Genomic DNA, 6,288 nt, shown 5'->3' with positions numbered 1-6,288 from the left:
GGCTGGGTGGCTTGGAAACGTCGCCATTGGTTGTCGAGGAGGGTGGCCTCGCATTTCCATTCAGCCCAGGTGGTGGGCATAGGGTGGAGACAGTAAATGCTCTCACACAGCCGGGCATTGATTGCTTGCTCGAAGCAGTCAACCAGCCCTATGTCACCCAGTCTCCAGGCAGGCCCTAATATCTCGAACTCCTGGATAACCTTGTCCACGGAGTCGCTCCCCTGTCGGATAGCCGCCAGCTTCTGCCAGGTGGTGGCTTCCTGATTTGGATCTTGGAACATGTCATCGAGTTCCGTGTTGAACTCATCCATGGTAAGTGCTGGGGACCCTGCCTTCAGCAGCAAGATCATGCACTGCATTGCCCATGCTCCTGCTGGCCCTCCCTTCATGTAGGACAACATGAAGAGAATCTGGGAGAGGGCAGTGGGGAACTCAGACACGTGGACGTGGAAGTAGATTCCACATTCAGCTTTGAAACAATTGAGATCCTCGCTGGCTCCCAAGAAGGGCATGGGGGGGTGACCTTAGGTGGCTTGGGTCTGGGGGCAGGTGTGGGCACGGGTGCAGGCATGGGCGCAGGTGCAGGTGTGGAAGCAGGTGGGGGTGGTTAAGGACTTGGCTCTCCACAATAGCCTGTAGCTCCTGGAACCGGGCTAGGAGGTCATCATACTGTTCTTCTGTTACCATGGCAGGGGAGGCAGGGGAGGCAGGGGAAATGAGGTTAAAGCCTTCTTCTGCTGTCAGGGACTTGTCTGGGGTCGAGGAAACCCGGGTGTAGCGTCCGGGGCTGAGAGCCTGGTGGGGGGTGGATCGGGCATGCGTACTGACAGGCCCGATGCAGGACAATGGTCCCTGGCCACTTAGACTGAAGTGGAAAGGTGTTATTGTTATTAAAAGGGGAATGCTATACTACTTACCTGAGTTGGAAAGGTGAGAAGAAGGCTACTTCTTCAGTTCCCACTTCAGGTATCTTTATGTACATGCGGCTTGGGTCACATGACAGATGCCACATCACCCTCGCACACAGCCATAACCACCCAGGTGTCTCCATGGGAGATCCCAAGGGCATCCGGTGTGAGCACATGTGCTGGGCACAGTGGGAAGTCACCTGGGGTGCCTGGACCGGATGTGTCGTGGGCGCGCTGCGAATGGGTCAATGGTACACTGGTATAAAGAAAGGTTGTCTGTGTGAAATAAAGAGAGAATAAAGAAGAAGTGAAATAGGAAGAAAGTGAGGAAGCAGGGATGAGGAGAGAGGAAGGAAAAGAGGGAAGAGGTGAGGAGGGGTGGATAGCAGGGTACCGGGTCAGGTGGGGCCAGGTGGAACCGGGTCAGGCAGGTGTGCCCTGACACTGGTCCGGGGTCGGCACCGAGGGTCGCCATTGCAGGCCGCTATAATTCAAGTTAAAATCCAAATTAAATGATCCTACACAGAATTACACCCAGAAAAATTGAGAAATTACAATAGAGGAACAGCTCCGCAGGGCTTTGTTTATCTGTAAGTCATTTCTCAGAAACTTTTAGACTAACCCATAAAATAGAATTAGCCAAAACACTCAGATTGGTACTGTCATATCCATGCATACCCGATCCCGACCTGACTCCCACCCTACCGCTGTCCGTTCTGATATTCACCTTCGGTCCTGACACCACACCTCCTCTCCCCCCTCATGCCACTCCCACTCCTCCGTCCTTCTCCTGTCCTATCTCCATCCGCTCCGATACTCACCTCGGACCGAACATCACTCCTCTTGCCACCCTCCTCCTACTCCTCCTCCCACTCCTCCGCTTCCTCCTCACAACACCTCCACCCTCCCATCATTCTCCTACCCTTCGCCCGTCCGCTCCAATACTCACCTTCGGACCTGACACCTTTCCTCTCCTCCACTCCTCTCCCCTTTCGTCTTTCGTGTTAGAACGGGTGGATTCAGATGACTCTGGAGTGGAATCGGAGACTTAGCGTGGAGGGACCTTGGCCTCAGCGACTCAAGTGGAGTGCTGTGCCATTGCTGTTTGTCCATTTGGTCCTTAATCTCACAGTAGGCGAGCAGGAAGTCTCTAGGGGGCATTTCAGGTCGATTTCGGACTGAGCCCGCTACGAGTATGTACAAGCGCCGATATATATAATGGAGGGGGCAAAAGCACAAGGAAACGAAGGGGAACCGAATTGGAACGAAGGCGTCCGAATGGGAACAAAGGGATGTCAGAAGCGGAGCGGTACCAAAAGTCATAAGGCAGAGCCTGTGATACGTCCAAAAGGAGGTAAGGAGGGCAAGGCCCAGAGGGGCAGGAGGATGAGGGGAAGTGGGGATGATGACTAACTGGCTAAAATGGGAAGAAGCAGCAGTCCAAATAGGGATGAGGGGGAAACGCGAGAAATACATTACAAGCGGCGAAAGTGCCGAAGATGATCTGCGAAGCTCGGAGGTTGCGGAGCTTACGGAGGCGGGGTTGAAAGTCCGAGGAATATTGGCAATGGTGTTTACATAGTATGAGATCACCAATGCAATGGACTAAGACTGAGGTGGAGTCAAAGTCCGAGGTAGGAACTATGACGGAGGCTCGGAGCAAAGGTATGAGCAGTGCCCAAGTACAAAGTACGGGTCAGCGGCGGGAGGTCGTAACTTGGCAGGAGGTCGGCGGAAGAGGACCAGAGGGAAGAGAGGAGAGGTGTCAGGTCCGAAGGTGGGTATCGGAGCGGACGGGAGAAGAGTAGGAGGATGACGGAAGGGTGGAGGTGTTGTGAGGAGGGAGCGGAGGAGTATGAGGAGGAGTAGGAGGAGGGTGGCGAGAAGGGTGGTGTTCGGTCCGAGGTGGTTATCAGAACGGATGGAGATAGGACAGGAGAGTGATGGAGGAGTGGAGGTGGCATGGGAGGTGAAGGGTGGTGTGGTGCCAGGACCGAAGGTGACTATCGGAACGGACAGCAGTAGGGTAGGATTCCGGAGGTGGGGAAGGAGGAGGTCCGGAAGTCGGGGCGGGATCGGGTATGCACAGATATGACATTTAGTCCCTCTTCCCTCTGGCCCTCTTCTGCTGACCTTCCGCCAAGTTACGACCTTCTGCCGCTGTCCCATACCTTGTACCCGGACACCGCTCGTACCTTCGCTCCAAGACTCCGTCATAGTTCCTACCTCGGACTTTGACCCCACCTCGGCTTTAGTCCATTGCATTGGTGACCTCATACTATGTAAACACCATTGCCAATATTCCTCAGACTTTCAACCCTGCCTCCATAACCTCCATAAGCTCCGCGACCTCCGAGCTCCATGGATCGTCTTCGGCACTTTCACTGCTTGTAATGTATCTCTCGCGTTTCCCCCTCATCCCTATTTGGACTGCTGCTTCTTCCCATTCTAGCCAGTTAGTCATCATCCCCACTTCCCCTCATCCTCCTGCCCCTCTGGGCTTCACCCTCCTTATCTCCTTTCGGATGTACCACAGGTTCAGCCCTATGACCTTCGGTACTGTCAGGGCTCGGTCCTCGATCAGGGACAGCCCGACCTCAGGCCTAGGTGTGTGCGATGTTCCGGGTGGTTGGGCGCTAGACCCTGTCCTCAGCTCCTCAAACTCACTGAAGGGACTAAGCGGGGATTGAGTTGAGAAGAAGGGTAAGTTTCCCTATTCCCCACTTGGCTACTATAAAAAGGAAGTGTACTGTACAGTTCATAACGTGACTCCGGGTAGAAGCCGAGCATGTTCCCGCAACTCGGAAAAGGTGTCACGTGGGTTAAGGCGAGTTGCTCGCCTTGACCCACGTGATTTTTCCTGCGGGCTCACATGCGGGCTGAAGTTGTGAGAGATATGTAGGGATGGGGAGGTCTGGGAAGTGGGGGAAGTCTGGGAAGGTGGTTCTGGGGTGTGGTTGGGTGCCCTGACAGCGGGGTCAGGGGCCGATCCCTGACATCACCCCCCCTCTATGCCACTTCGCCTCAAAGTGGCTGTGGTCCGTGGTTGGGGGTGTTACGGATACGGAGTCTCCAACGACCATATCCGTCGCATGGTCAAAGACTTCCCCTCTCTATCGCTCCTCCCCTCTTTCTCCCTTCCGTCCTCTATCCCGATACCCTATCCTCCTTACCCGTTCTACCCCTTTCCCCCCCTCGTGCAAAGCTTTCCCCATTGGGGTTTTGGTGCTGGCCGAGGTTGTTTGTGTTTCGTGGGATTTCCCACGACCTTACCATTTGTAGATAGTCACGCGTCTTGTACGGAAACCGCCGAAGGCGGTTCCCACTAACTAACAACTGCTCTACAACTGTCTCGTGTACCGTCTTCTGTAACAACCCTCCCTGTGACTCAACTGAACCTGTGTGACTGTACAACTCTCAATATGTCTGTCAGAAACTGTGTTCGAGGGGATCGCAGGAAGCGGAGCGGAGTACGGCGGCGTAAGTGGTCACTTAGCTAATGAGCTACTCCGTTGCAAGGCGTCGAGGGGGTTGGGACTTCGGCTTCAACGACTTTGCCAGAGCGTTGCGCCACGCGTTCCAGGCTGTCCCGTATTTCACGTTAGCGGGAAAGACCTTGCGGCGACGTTGACTGAAGCGGGGATGAAGTTGAGAGGCGAACTTAGGATGCAAGTACTTGGGGGGGGAATTCTAGTCGATATTCGAACTGAGGTACATCGACAGTAAACTACAAGTATAAATAGGAAAGGAGAACAGAGAAGGGACCGGTCGGTCCGGCGCGGGACGGGAACGAGATGATAAGTACGACAGAACTAAAGAGCGATGAGGACCAGGGTAATGGAACAGAAGAGATGAATGGAACAGAGAACGGCGAAGTTGGGAGGCAGAAAGGATAAGCCGACAATCTAGGCGCGCGGATCAGAATGTCAATATACGTATAAGTCAAATATCAATAAAGGAATAATCAATTGTCAATAAGGAATGTCGATAAGGAGCGGATCAACGGCGACCATAACAACCGCTAGTTAGTTAAGCAAGTGAATAGAATAAAACAATACCGGCCGAATGGTTGAGGAACCCAAGTGGTGGTGGGAAAACGAAGGAGGCGCTGCTACGGGGCCGTAGAACGGGAACCACTATCGGCGCCGCTAAGTGATGGGCAATGGTGAGATTAACGGGCGCGAGTAACGGCGTAAGAATGGGGGTGCAGAAAGTGGTAGAGGGGCGGGGACTTTGCGGGGCCGTGACAATGTCTTATAAGTCTGGTTATATCGAGTCCTCTAACGGCCCTCGCCGCGAGAACTCGAGGTCGAGAGTCGAAGACTCTCGACAGGTGTATCGTCCTATTGAATCTGTACCCTATGGGTCTTCATCACTCTGCTCTCCCCCCAGTACTCAACATACGACGTCACCTCACGATCATGGAGATCGTGAATACTTTGAGGCCCACCTTCCCATGATGCCGGCACGTTCGCTACGCGAACGCCAAGTCGCCGCCCATCCACCATCTGTTCCCTCCTTCGCCAGTCATCATGTTTCCCCGCCAATGGTACGTTCCCTTTGGGAACGCCAAGTCACCGAAGGCCCTACTAGTCAATCCTCATTGCACGCTTATGACATCAGCCCGCTACCGGTACGTTCGCACTGCGAACACCAAGTACCCGATGGCAACTATATGAAGTTCTCACCCATCTCACAAGTCGCGACCTCGCACACGGTATGCTCCATTGAGGAGCGCCAAGTACCCGTGGCTGACCCGTCCATCCTGGCATCTCCGACTACCTACCATCAATCCCTTAATAGCTCACTACATCACCAATCGCGATCGATGGGAATTCGATCGTCCACCCCCAGGCAAGACTGGGATCACTCATCGATTACATATCCTGTTATGGTACAGACCAGATATGACCTCACTCATCCCACTATAAGAACGGATCGAGGAATGGGGAATTTCCCCCATCCCTGTAACATTGGTGCCCCAACCCCGGTGCGAGAAACTCGCACCATGCCACCAAAGACGGTGTCCCTGTTGGGAGACGAACCAGTCACCCCGGCCCAAGTGACGCACGAATTGTATCCTCCCCGCCCCATGAGGATTAGTCAGTCAGATCGTAGATCCAATTCAAGAGATACCTCGCCAGTAGGCGAAGACGTGCATTCCTCGCCCGGCGCATTCCTACGACAACAAGCTCTCAGGCAAGTCATCGAAGCTCTTGGAGAGTTTGAAGGTGGAATTTTTGAGGATTCGAATAACTACATGAAACGTATACGAAATTGGCGTCGTCTCGCTCCCGCTGATCTCGAGAAAGAGTCTGTTGGAGCCGGTCTTGAAGGAGAGCCTTTGAGATATCGACTAGGGACCGTCTGGTGGGTCGAG

The sequence above is a fragment of the Cantharellus anzutake genome (assembly GCF_015039405.1).
Source record: "Cantharellus anzutake strain C23 chromosome Unknown EI90scaffold_187, whole genome shotgun sequence".
Classification (NCBI taxonomy): Eukaryota; Fungi; Basidiomycota; class Agaricomycetes; order Cantharellales; family Hydnaceae; genus Cantharellus; species Cantharellus anzutake.
The sequence above is the reverse complement of the archived record's forward strand: the minus strand, read 5'-3'. Positions refer to the sequence as shown.